We start from the raw sequence: 15,289 nt of genomic DNA, 5'->3' as shown, positions 1-15,289 counted from the left end.
AGAGGAAACAATATTAATTATAAGAATTATAATTCTTTTATATTCTTATAATTATAAGAATAATCATAAGAATTATAATTCTTATATATTCTTATAATTATAAGAATAATTATAAGAATTATAATTCTTATATATTCTTATAATTATAAGAATAATTATAAGAATTATAATTCTTATATTTTCCTATAATTATAAGAATAATTGTAAGAATTATAATTCTTATATATTCTTATAATTATAAGAATAATCATAAGAATTATAATTCTTATATATTCTTATAATTATAAGAATAATTATAAGAATTATAATTCTTATATATTCTTATAATTATAAGAATTATAATTCGTATATTTTCCTATAATTATAAGAATAATTGTAAGAATTATAATTCTTATATATTCTTATAATTATAAGAATAATTATAAAAATTATAATTCTTATATATTCTTATAATTATAAGAATAATTATAAGAATTATAATTCTTATATATTCTTATAATTATAAGAATAATTATAAGAATTATAATTCTTATATATTCTTATAATTATAAGAATAATTATAAGAATTATAATTCGTATATTTTCCTATAATTATAAGAATAATTGTAAGAATTATAATTCTTATATATTCTTATAATTATAAGAATAATTATAAGAATTATAATTCTTATATATTCTTATAATTATAAGAATAATCATAAGAATTATAATTCTTATATATTCTTATAATTATATGAATAATTGTAAGAATTATAATTCTTACATATTCATATAATTATAAGAATAGTTATAAGAATTATAATTCTTACATATTCTTATAATTATAAGAATAATTATAAAAATTATAATTCTTATATATTCTTATAATTATAAGAATAATTGTAAGAATTATAATTCTTATATATTCTTATAATTATAAGAATAATTATAAGAATTATAATTCTTATATATTCTTATAATTATAAGAATAATCATAAGAATTATAATTCTTATATATTCTTATAATTATATGAATAATTGTAAGAATTATAATTCTTACATATTCATATAATTATAAGAATAGTTATAAGAATTATAATTCTTACATATTCTTATAATTATAAGAATAATTATAAAAATTATAATTCTTATATATTCTTATAATTATAAGAATAATTGTAAGAATTATAATTCTTATATATTCTTATAATTATAAGAATTATAGAAATAATATTAATTGGAAGAAATATGTTTCGGAAAATGTACACTGGAAACACCCTGTAAAAAATGCGCTAAACAATGAATTAAAAATTCTTATTCTTTGTGTTTGTAATACTTAAAAATTGGCAATATACAATTTTGTTTAATTATAACAAAGTTTTTTCAGTTCATTTCCTTCCTAACATCCATATTTCATACATTCAATCAAGAAACATAAAGTCCGGTAATTTGACCGACTATGGAAGAAATAGGTATACATTAAGTGCAGTTATATTTAGTGTTAATGCATAGAAAAAGGGATTCAACGAAAAACTCAAGAGTAATCTATGAAGTTTCAAATGTTAAAAAAATATTTTCAAAATGTAAACAAATTATTGCAGGATTACGCAATAAGAGAGTATTTCTACCGTAATTTCTTAGCATTTTGATATAACAATGAAGGTGACACAGAAGTTGCCAGAAGAAAAAAAACTTCAACGAAAAAGCGTCCTTTTAAGGGTTTAGCAAGTTCCTAAGTGTACGATTACGGAAATATTTAGGGAAATGCTAAAAATTATTTTAAAAGTAGAATTCAGAATTTATTTTATGGTTTTAAAATTTATCGTTGTTGTTCATTTATGTCACACTAGAGCTGCACAATGGGCTATTGGCGACGGTCTGGGAAACATCGCTGAGGATGATCCGAAGACATGCCATCACAATTTTGATCCTCTGCAGAGGGGATGGCACCCCCGCTTCGGTAGCCCGACGACCTGCACGCGAAGTAGAGCACTTTACGGTAGAACAGTTTAACGAGGACCAATATCGCACACCCTCGGTGCCTACGCAGGCTGATCCAAGTGGTCACACAGCCGCACACTGACCGTAGCCAGTGATGCTTGACTTCGGTGATCTGCTGGGAACCGTGTCTTAACGATCAGTCCACTGCGGGACTTTAAAGCTTATAAGGTATTATTTAATAAGTATGCAGTATAAAAAGTATAATTTATATTTATACCTATTTGCGCTTCTAAAATACCAGTCTAGGCAACTGAGGTTTTATTACCTAAGTATATTTTATACTGAATCTAATGTGACCAAAAATATAATTCTACAGGATTAATGATTTTAATAAGCTATTAAAGTTTTTATGAACAAAACTTTTTAAGCTTTTATGAAGTATATTTTATGGTTTTTATGTACCCAGATTTCTTTTATTTCAGCAAACAAAAGTAAACCAAACTTAAAATGTATTCCTTTTGCTGACTAAATTAAGTTTAACTGTATCAGCATCTCGTTTTTCATCCATGAACGCTGAGTTTGCGTTAACATAACTTCGTCTAAAGACGAAATTTGGCCAAATTTCAAGTCTATAGGATCCCAGAACATTTAGAAGGAAAATACCAAAATGCCAAGCTTCGCGTGAGAATCACACAATTACCGTGGCAAAAACAATGTCTGTAAAATAGATAATGTCAAAAAAAAATTATTCTAAATAGCGTGAGCATTATATTTAACAAAAAACCTTAATTTATGAAAAGAAATCTCTTCTGAGAATAAATTCAGAATTATGCAGTATTTTGTATACGAGGAGCATAATTACAAATCGTACGTTATGCATATTAAATTACCAACATCTTTTAAAGAATGAAATATATTCGAATAAAAGCACAAACCAATATTTTGTAAGCACAGCCTGATTAAATTTTTAAATACTTCATATTTTACGGAACAGTAAAGGTAAAAATAATTTCATAAACCTGTCGATATTAAAGAATATAAATTTATACCTATACCATACCCGTAGCTTAAATATTTAAAAAAAAAATAGCACAGAATGCTTAGAAGCTAAAGAATATTCAGAAGCTATTCTAAGATAAAATATGACTGGAAGGTTACTAAAAACCAAAAAAATTACGAAACTTTCTTGCTACAAAAAACATTCATATTAATATTTTAATCAAAAACTTCAAATATAAAATAAATCAACAAATTAAGTTTTTACAACATTAAAAATTGAGTTTATATCTAACATATTTTAATTCACATATTTAAAACTCTAAAAAAAGCAAATTCTAACTAAATTACCTGGTCCATTTTTATTATTCAACTAAGGAATACAACTAATTACTTATTTATCGATCAATTAATAATAAATATTTCTGTTTGATGGACAAAATTTATTCTAAACTAGGATTAAGAATTAAGTCTGCTTGTAAAGATGAAAATATTCCATTATTTTTGGTTTAGATAAATGTTAGAACAAATATATTTCTAAAACACTTACTTAAATGTAAAACCCAATAAAAAAAATCTTAATTGTGAAAAATTGTGCACAATAAAAAAAATCACGATCACACTTACTCTATTTTACCATAACACCAGCTGATCTTCTAAGATTGTTAGTGGTGACGTCACGATCGTTCAGAGACAGTTGATATACGAAGACGTCTGGGAGACGTCATTTGTTTCGTATGTCAAAACAATAATTGACGTGTCTCAGACGTCTTCAACACAGAGATGCCAACTTGCTCCAGACAGAAAATAAATATTTTAAAGTGGTAGTTTATCATTTGTGATTCTTGACTTTAATCCACCACTACTTTTAAATAATTCGTAGGCTTACATAATTCACCACTTTATAGTAGTTATGTCATGCTATACCTTTTAAAAAGCAAACAAAAGTAGTCAAATATTTGCAAAATTTAGTTTGTAGTTTTTTACCGTTTTTTTTATTATTTTGGCGTGTCCGGAGCAGGGGTTAAGTTGGAAATGTATCTCACAATTAGCACAATTAAGTTCAATATTCATATGTACGGCGGGATAGACTGTTTGGTAGGGCACTGGGCCCATGCCGTTCGTGGGTTCGATCCCTGCCGGCCGAAGACTCCCCGTGTAGTAAATGGTGACTGATGCACGTTAAATCTGTCGAGTCGCTAAGTCCTCCATGTTGCCATAACAGATCAATACCATTGAGGTACTGATTCAGGAATTGAATATTGGTACTGAATCTTGAGGCGCTGAATCTTGAAGCAAATTGACGAAAAAGGTACAGTAAAAAGTCCACTGGTGAGGATTAAAGTAAGAAGAAACGTTTTGGGTCTAGTAAATTCAGCAAGAGCTAATCAGCAATAGAAAGGTTTAATCCTGTTAGCAGCAATCGAGCGAGAGCGGAAGGAATTTAAGTTCGTGTTAGTGTAATTAAAATGAACATATCAAAAAGTGTAATTAGAATAAAAGGGTTTGGTATGGTTAAAATACGTCAAAATGTTTACAAACAGAGATAAAAAAATTGATCAGGTTGAGAAGTTTAGTTCCTAGAAAATTTAAAAAAGGTAGAACAAAATTAATTAAAAGTTCATAAATTAATAAATAAATTAAAATTAATAAGTTAATTGAAATTAACAAAATAATTAAAATTAATAAATTAATTAAAATTAATAAAATAATTAAAATTAATAATTTAATTAAAATTAAAAACTAATAAAATTCTTTTATCATGAAGCGTAATTCTCCCTTTTTTTAGATTATACATTTTCGTATATGTATCGCATTATTATTATTTTTTTTTTTTAAATATCCGTCGTTGAACAGCCGACCCAGTTTTGGGTCTGCTGTTCAACTTCGTAGCCTTGTAATTTTGAACGAATCCAGAAGACAAGGGAACTCCTGGATCAGTACCCCCAGAGGTATTGATTTGTTATGGGAACATGGAGGAGTTTGCAATTCGACAGATTTAGCGTGCATCAGTCACCATTTACTACACGGGGAGTCTTCGGCCGGCGGGAATCGAAACCACAAACTCTTGGACATGGGCTCAGTGCCCTACCAGCCAGGTTATCCCGGCCCTGTATTATTACTATTATTCGCTCAGGGGATAGAGCGTTCGCCTTCCAATGCGACGAACCGAGTTCGAATCCCAGTCGATACGAATTCCGCGTGCTGACGTGAAATATCCTCAGTGGTAGATGGAGCATGGGTAAGAGTCCCCTTGCCATCAGGCTAACCGTGGGAGGTTCTCGTGATCTTCCTCTCCATATAACGCAAATGCTGGTTAGCTCCATTGAAAAGTCCTCAACGAAGACAAATTTCTCCCAATACTTGATCCAGGAGTTCCCTTGTCTTCTGGATTGGGTTCAAAATTACAAGGCTACGGAGTTGAACATTAGTAGTCGTAAACCCATGAAATTGGGTCGGCTGTTCGAAGACGGTTATAAAATTAAAAATAAAATACCTTTTTTTCATACTCGTATATATGTTTCTAGAGTTTAATAAATATATTTATATTACCGCAAAAAAAAACGTTAAAGAGCGCATTACCCAGCTATAATCTATACAGATTACATATTTGCTCCGTTGAAGTGCAAAATCAATAGTTTGTCGCATTTTACGTGCAATTTAACGGCTTCCGTATCGTTAAAGTTAAAAAAATTGTCTATCCAATTTTTATCTATTGATTCTATCAACTAATTGGTGGGTTTTTGTTTGATTATATTGTTGTAAAAAAAAAACGTGATTCTCTTTAGGAAAAGGAATTAATTGACATTATGTTAATTTCTTTAAGTGTATTAATATTTTAAGCCTTTCCATTTTGTGTATTGTAGCTTTTTAATTGATTAATTATTGATTCTATGAACCAAAAGTGTGTTACTGTCATTCTGTCGACTCGTTTGTAGATTGTTTTGACTTGATTCTTTAAGTATGGAAAAGTAAATAAATGACTTTATGTTAATTTCCTTTATTGTAATGATATTTTAAACCGTTTGATTCTTAGTGTTACGGCTTTTAAAATTATTCATGAATGATTCTAGCAACTAATGTGTTGATTGTTATTTTGAGGTAACTAACTTGATTTTTTTTTTTTTTTTTTTTTTTTTTTTTTAAATAGCGAAAAATGATAAATAACAATTTAAGCGTACTGAAACGTTTTCACTTTAACGAGTGATTAAAAGGTAATGTGCAGAATAACTGATTCCTGTACTTCAGTAATTTCACATAGAGAAAACGAATCACATAGAGAAAACGAAAAAATAACCCACAGGAAGAAAAAAAAAACAATTCTAAAAATTTTAAAAAATAAAATTTTTTAAAAATTATGTTAATAAAAATCATTTATTTATATCTGCATATACATTTCTACAGTTAATAAATGAAATAAAAATGTAATTATTCAACAGACAGCTATAAAATATCGTAAGATATAAATAAAAACATTTGAAAAAAGTCGTTCTTCCAATCTGCGAATAATGGGTTCGCTTTAGTGGATTGCACGCCGCCTATTGTTGAGAAAGAGAACTATGGTACACTTTTGAAAGTGCTTTTCACTTTGATGTCATAATTTAATAGCCGATGAAAGGACACGCTCTACTTCGCTTCGCATATCATTTCAACAGAGCGTTTTTGATTTATTTGTTTAGTCGGAACTGTTTGTATACAAATAACCGCTGGGTAATTGCATCACCGATTTAAGCGACACGTCATGGTTAGGATTGTGTTCGAATTGAGATAGTTATATGTACCATTACCAAATATCATTGCTTTCCTTTTTTTTTTCTTTATTTACAAAGATTCCCATTTGTATTTTAGTTATATTTATTTTAAACACATATTTGAATTTTTTTCCAGATGTAGATGGAAACAGAAAGGAAGTTCGAATTATCTTTAAAATGTTTACATGAGATGAAATTTACGATTTAAGCTGTAACGTAGAATATAAAATAAAAGGAGTAAAAAAATTCTGTAGCTTATATACACAAAGCGCAAAAAGAAACGTTATATTTTGAATAATAATTAACTTCAAAAAATAAAAATCGGAATTTTACTTATGAAGATTAAATCTTTGCAATGAGTGCAATCTCCATGAATGTAATGAGCTAATTAAGCAGACGATAATTTCAGTTACAAAATTTAGTGTGTTAGTTTAATCGCAGTTTATACGATAATTTAACTTCTGCCTTTTAATGTATTATCACAGTATTAGTTAGAAATTTAGAGTAATCAGTAAAATGAGTAATAAAGCTAGAGTAATCAATGTGAAGTAATTTAGTTTAATCACGGTAAAGACGATGATTTAAATTGTTAAATTTAGTTGCAGGCGATAATTTTAGTTCAACGAAACCAGTCACAAAAATGTTGCATTTATCTACTCATTATTTTACTAGATACCATTTTTTTCTTATTTATAAAGGTTATTTTGAAACACATACTTCATTTCTTTCAGACCTATATTGAATCAAAAATATCCAGATGGTATACATAAATATCGAAGATGATAATTATCATTCCAACTGTAATGCAGAACATAAACAGAGATGCCAACTGCTCCGGACATGCCAAAATAATTATTAAAAAAAAAAAAAGTAAATAACTACAAAGTAAATTTTGCAAATATTTAACTATTTTTGCTTGCTTTTTAAAAGGTATAGCATGACATAAGTACTAACTAACTAACTAACTAATCAACTTTTTTCAGAGTACCTATCCATGTATGGATATCTGCTCTTTCATCTAAATTGGATAATATGTGGTGGAAGGGAAGGGAGGTGCTGCGTTAACATTAAGTTAAATCTCAGAATGAACAATAATTGATAAAATCAAGTCTGAGTCATACATAAAAATAAGTCGCAAGTTGATACATAATAAAGGGAACAAATTGAAGATAAAGATAAAGAAAGAATATTTACACTATTTACAAATAAAAAATTTCCCTCTTGATCAGGTAAATTAATTAGGGAGTATAGTACTCGTGAAAATTTCGTTGTGAGTATGTCGGGATTCGAACTCACAACTTGTCTGGCATGAGATTGTCCGATTAGTCCTCTCGGCTAATCGGACAATCGACATAAGTACTGTAAAGTGGTGAATTATATAAGCCTACGAACTATTTATAAATAGTGGTGGATAAAAATCTACTAAATTGAATTTATTAAACCAAAAATCACAATTGATAAACTACCACTTTAAAATATGTATTTGCTGTCCGGAGTAAGTTGGCATTTCTGCATAAAATAAATGGGCTAGCTAAATTCTGCGTATTTGAGCGCAAAAGAAGAAGGATAAATATAAACGTTACATTTTGAGTAATAATTAGCTTTAAGATATAAAAATCGGAATTTTACTTACAAAGATGCAATCACTATGGACGTAATAAGCTAATTAATCAGACAATAACTTCATTTATAAAATTTAGCGTTTTATTTGTGTTTCTATGATAATGTAACTTACGAAATTAGTGTTTAATCACAATGTTAATTAGGAATATCGAGAGTTAGTTTAATCACAGTGTAGACGAAAATATAAGTTACGATATTTAGTGTGTTAATCAAAGCATTAAAAAGTTTAGATTGCTAGTTTAAACATCCTGAAGATGAAAATTTAAGTTGGGGGTCATCCACAAATGATGTCATGATGAAGTTCGTAAAATCATGACAAGGGGGATGGAGAGGTAAGAAGTAGTGTGACAGTACGGAAAACAAAAATATTACAAATATTTTATTACTTGTTTTCATGTATTTCTTCCATCAAAATAAGTACATATCTAATAGTTATTATTATGCTCCTAAATGACCTTAAATCACACAGCTAAAGTGTATAAATAAAACTTGAAATATGATCTATAGTGATATATTATAGATCTATAAGATTTCAAGTGATATAATAGATCTATAATATTTCAACTGATATATTATAGATTATATTCCTTCATTATAAAGATTAAGTATGCTATACCCATAGCATTCTTGATCTATGGAAGGAAAGTAATGGCTGCAATTTAGAAAAATAGGTATCAATAGAATAAGCAAAAGAACAAAAAATTAATTGCGCAATTTAAAACATATGGAACCTATGAGTGCAACTTATTTCCAGAAAAAAATATTTTCATGCGAAAATTAATGCTCAATAACCACATTTAAAATGTATTTCATTTAATAGTGATCATACAATTTTTTAATTAAAAGGCAAGCAAATTTTCGTATCTTCTTAAACGGGAAGTTTTAAATTTCAACTAAAACGAGATTTGCAAAATGAGAAAATGCAATATTGGAACAAAATCAGTCAAACAATTTCTGACAACAGTATTACAGTATTTATGAAATCTTAAAGTTTGGTAACTGGGTGATTCTCACGAAATAGGACAATTCACAGTCCCTTGCTCCAAGATTTAATACTATAATACTAAAAGAACTTTTTTTTTTTTTAAATAAATTGCATTGCTGATAGCATTTTAAAATGACTTTGCACTAGCATTGACTGTTTCGTATAGTTAAAAAATTTAATTGAACTTCAAAATGGCCGACCGGTCTGTATAGGGGACAGGGAACTATCCTTGCATCAGAAAGGTTCTGGGTTCGAATCCCGGGCAAGGCATGGATGTTTCTTTCTCTCTGTGCTCTAAGTCCTTTCTCCTTTGTGTGTGATTGTGTGAATGTGACCCGCCCTATAAACGGGTTTGTGGTTGTGTGACGTGGGCGACGCTGGTCCACCGCCGTGGCTTCGCCACAGGTGGTGGAGACGAGGGTAGCAGTTCTGACACTCCTGGTCAATGGGACAATACATCCCAAGTGCCCGCCATTAAAAAAAACAACAACTTCAAAATGTCATTTTCCTGGCATGTCCCAAACAATGTTTTCAATAATAACTAGCTTCAAAACTTCCCATACATTTTTCAATATCTAATTTTGTTTATCTCAACCGGTGTAAGCATTTCTAGAATATACGCAGAGGGTATCATTTACAAAAACTTCGCTTAAAATAATTTTTCTGCCAATATTTTTGGTTGTCCCAAGAAAATCTGTCATTTTCCTGGCTACTTTTATTTATTGGTTTATAACCAGAATGGACAGAGCCAGCAATCAATATCTTGTGTTAATAGATTGATTAGATACCCCCCCCCCTATATGAACATTTCTTGTTGCATGAATAAAGAACCAATTTTCTGGTTCAAAATCTATTTCGAAAAATTTTTCAAGATGAGTAGGTTTTTGTGTTGTCATTTTCCTGGCTTCTTGAAATCATTAATAACATAAACTACATAGATTTATATGAGTTATTTTAAGAAATTCTGTTGTTTTCTGCAGAATGTAAAGGTCTTAGGCCAAAATATTAAATTATATATCCAAGTAAAGTTATATGCTATAAAATGGCGAATTTGTCATTATCCTGGCTGTCATTTTCTTGGCTTATGAATTCCAGGACATTGAAGTGTTACCAGAGTTTTTTTTTAATTGCTAATACTGTAAGGAGGAAAAACAAATATTAATATAACACAAAGTTTATGTATGATTGTAATATGGTTGGATGTAATCAAAGTTATTTATTTACTTAATGATTGATTATTATACATAATTTTATTCTGTACATATCAGCAACAAAAAAAAATTGATTATTTCTACAGTGGATAAAAAGAATTAATTTAAGCAATTTATGGTCCATCTAACCTAAAGGCTTAAGTTGAGTTACTTACTATTAACTTAAAATGACTGTTTCTTAAACTTCTAAGCTAATATGTCATTTTCCAGGCATTCAAGATTTGGTGAATTTCTATTTTATTTTTTTTCTCGAGCAAATGTCAATAAACTACACTGCTGTCTGTAAGATATTAATAAATGCGACTAAAGAAGTTTACAAAAAAAAATTTAGATTAATTTGAAGACTTCAAATTTGAATTTTTTGATCCGAATAGTCATGTTTAAAAAGAATCACCCAACTAGTCACTCAATTTAGCTCAAGTTTCCGATTTTTTTTTTTTTCTTAAGTGACATTGAAGTAGTACAAAAGAGTGTAAAAATTATTATACCTTCCAACCTAAACTTTTATCGCTTATAAAATAATATTTAAGAAATTATGATAAAAATTTTAATTATTAATAAAATATATTTATGTATTTTTGTGTGGAAATATCTTTAAGTAAAATAGTTTTACATACGTAAGTGCAATGATTTTTATAATTTTTGTATTTTTTTTTTCTTCCTTCATTTGATTCATGCGTGTTGAAAGGGATGTGGACAACGCAAATGTAAAAATAACATTAAACAACTCAACACATTCTAATTGTTTCATTACTCAACTGTTTGAAATATCGGTTAACTTTTCATGTCAACAGCCCGCAGAAATACAACTACAGGTTGAAATTTGACTAGCTGAAAGGGACATAGCAAATTTGTTCGCTGTAAAGTTATCGTTAGATATTGTTAACGAATGTGATTATTTATTCTAATTGTGTCACAAATTCAGCAATAAGTTTTTTTAAAAAAATAATAAATTTAAGCTTAGTTTCATATTTTCCAAATCCAGGCACATTTCATTACGATTAATATATGAATAAAATGTTTTCATAAAATTATGATTATTATCAATTTTATTACAAAATGATCTTTTGTTTAAAAAAAAATCTACTTTTATGAATGAGGGAGAAGGAGCCTACGTAATTACTTTTATGAATGAGAAAGAATTACGGAGAATGATGAGTGGAGTGAAGAGTTCTAATTTTCGGCGGAGAGTTCTAGTTTTTAAAAAAAATTAGAAAATTGCTAAAATTAGAATGTTTAAAAGATAAATTTATGCATTTTTTTTCTCTTTAATAAATGATAGTATAATGAACTGTCAATTGAGAACCTTTTTTTCTATAAATCAAAATTTGTGAATGAAAAAAAACAACAAAAAAACAGGGTGCGTAGCCAAATTATTCAACAAAAATAAGCACCTTGTAAGCACTCAAAAAATATTTTTAAGCACTTTAAAAAAGTATCATAATTAGGCAGGGTTGTAAAGTTTTTGACAATTGACGGTTTTATCTTGTTTTAACCGTCATGTCAACAAAAAAAAAACAAAAAAAGAACCTTATGGCATTGTTTTTGACAATTATCAAAAATCATGAAATTTTGAATCATGTAAAACGAATGGCATTTTCATACGCTATGGACTGACAATACGCTGAAATAGATTGGGATTGAATTAATTAAGAAAACGTTGAATAAAACAATGCAAATTGTGTCTTTTTGCATAATTCGTAGCGAAAATCAACATAGTAAAGGAAAAATCTCATTTTCAGAAAGGGAAAACTAAGCACTTTTTAAAAACACCCAATGAAAAAGCACCTTTAAGGGGTTTTAAAAAACGAAAATAAGCACCTTTAAGCACTTTTTAAAAACGTTACGCACCCTGAAAAAACTCTTTATAAAAAAAATTCTTTTTAGCAGGAAAAATGCATTTGATGTCTGTATAGGCAACAGAAGACGTATCTAGTTATTTCTTCAAGATATTACTGCAGACCGAATTTAGAAAAATTCTCATTCATCTTCTATTTCTTATCCACAATACAACAGCAAGATTACTCTTTAATTACCTCTTGCTAATTAAAGGTTTCAATGCGATTTCTTTTTGATCGAATACCTTTTTTTTTTTAAAAAAAAAAAAGGAAAGAAAAAAGAAAGTCGAACTGTTTATAAAAATTAAGATCGTCATTTAATGTAAAAGGCGAGAACATATAATTTTTTTTATTTATTTTTTTTATTTTTTTTTTTTTTATTTATTTTTTATCAGCGCCATTTCTGTATTATTCTGTGTCATGTCTGTGTCATTTCGTTCTTGAAATGTTTCTGGAATCTAAAGAGTTTTTTTTTTTTTTTTCTCCTCTCTCTCTTTACCCTGCTTAAACTTTGTTTAAATCGATTCAGTAGATTTCAATAGCAACAATTTTGTTCGACAGTTCTTTTTCTCTTAAAAAAATGAATAATTAAATAAAAATACTTTTATTCTTCGTTTAAAAATCAAATGACTGTAAACAATCCATAGTTTAATAAGTTTCCTGTAATAGTTCCTTTTTTTTATTGATAGATTTATTTTTAAACTACTTAAGAAAAAATACGAAGAACAATTTTCTCAACACGTTTTGTGTATCATATGAAATCAAATGTAAAACCAACTGAAATGGCGTTTAAAGGGCGGTAATGAAATCTAAGTTAGTTTTTATTTTTTTGCTTGCATTTGACTAATGACGGTGCAAGCATTGCCGGACAATTATGTGTTAAGGTTAACGTGTCATATGAGAGCTAAAAATAAACTTTTAAAGCTTAAGGATAACAAAATATATTTAACTCCAGATTGCATTTTTCTTATCTAATATCCTTATAAAAAATTGATGAAATTCGAATGATAAATTTCAGAGCTATAAATAGGAATAAGATAAAAATTTTGTTGTTATATATATATATATATATTTTTTTTTTGAAAACATTGTTAAATTTGGAAGATATAAGTGTGATTGATAGTATCTTAGTATCTTCAAGAAGTTAGAGTTTTGGAAAATCATTTTAATCCACTATTTGGCTTTAATAAAACGGAAAATTTATTAAAATTCAGAGAAAACATCACTGTTAACTTTTTTGTTTAAACCGGGTTCACGGGAGCGTTTTTTACCAAAAAGAAAAAGAAAACTTTAGCGAGATTGCTCATCTCTTGATAAAGACTGAAATTCAGAAAGAAGAAAGGAGAAAAAAGGAAAAAAAGAAATAATTATCTATTGAAAATCAGGAATTTTACTTATTGAGCCGCCACGTTCATAAAATGACATTGCTTGCAGAAGATAATATACATAGATAACTTAATCGTATGTGAAAGTCTTAGTTGATAATAGTTAAGATTAGATAAGGTTATTTTAGGAATTATATTCTTTTCACTATCTTTCTCTTCGGGGCCTCCTGTACGGTCTGACAGTTAGGGACCTGCTCGTAATGCCCCAAAGGGCAAGGGCCCTTCCATAAAATAAACAAATAATATATATATATATATATATATATATATATATATACACACAGAGAGAGAGAGAGAGAGAGAGAGTTAGATATAGATAGATATCGACCTTTATATGTATGTCTAACCTTAAAATCTGCAGTTTTAAATTTTTAATAAAAATATTTTTCAGAAGAAAAAAAAAGGGTGGTTCAGAAAATCTCAACGTGCAAAATTTATCCAAAATTTACATGAACATAACAAGAAGTAACAGTTATATAAATCCTAATCTATTAAATAGATTAAACTTTTTACAAGTGTCTTAAGATGTGACGGGTGCATAAAAATTGTATAAATGAGTACTGCAATCGTGCCGTCCTATACGTTGAGCGTACGATAGAAATGAGACGGGCTCAGCCCCTAAAAAAAGGTTTTTCGGGCTCATGCCAAATTTTTTTAAAATTACTTTTTAACAAACGTTCATTCAGTTATTAAGTATAAATACCTAACGTATATCTCGGCTCTAAGTAATCTTATGTATCTCGGACTTGGGGCTCGGATTAAATTTATTCGGGTTCAGACCTCCTAAAACAATTTCGAACTCATCTTTTGTATTCGATAAGGCTGAGAGAAAATAGCATAGCCTAAATTATGGAAGGGGTCGACCACAAATAAACTCGTGAAATACTGACAGAGGAGGAGAGGAGTAACAAGAAATGCAGCACAACACATCGTATTTAAAAGAAAATCTATAGATTAAATAAATCACGATAAATTATTTTATTTTTATATTTTTTTCACCTTACGTTCATAAAGTAAAGATTTTACGTAAAAGTACAGTACAACTTTAACTGAAATAACTGATTCCAACTGATTTTTATCACTATTGAATATTATAATTTTTGTTGTAAGCCTTATTTTAATTTCATGTTATGCTCGTAGTCACAACCGCCACGAAATAACATCGTTAAACATTAAAAAAAAAAAAAAGTAAAATGAAATATGATCTGTGCGTAACGTAGGGTTTTTTATAAACTGAGAGCATATGCTTTAGCAATACAGCGTGACTATAGCACGATAGGCAGTATGATGAAGTGGAAGAGTGACAAAGAAAGGAGGGAGAAATTGAAAATATATATATATATATATGATATTAATCAACTTAATAATATAAATAATTATGTAAGTCTTAACCTCATACTTATATTAACTCATGGAGTTATTTGGATTATATGGTCGCAGTGAAAACGTCCGTCCCATCTGGAAACAATCCAGTGTATATTAGGTCTTATAAGGCTCTTATTTTTAATTAATTTATTTTTTAAATGCAGAAAAAAAGATAAAATTTCATTTGGAAAAATTTTAAATAACAGCCAAATTT

Source organism: Parasteatoda tepidariorum, chromosome 4, assembly GCF_982258835.1.
Source record: "Parasteatoda tepidariorum strain Cologne lab strain chromosome 4, Ptep-v5.0, whole genome shotgun sequence".
Taxonomy (NCBI): domain Eukaryota; kingdom Metazoa; phylum Arthropoda; class Arachnida; order Araneae; family Theridiidae; genus Parasteatoda; species Parasteatoda tepidariorum.
This window is presented reverse-complemented; position numbering follows the sequence as displayed.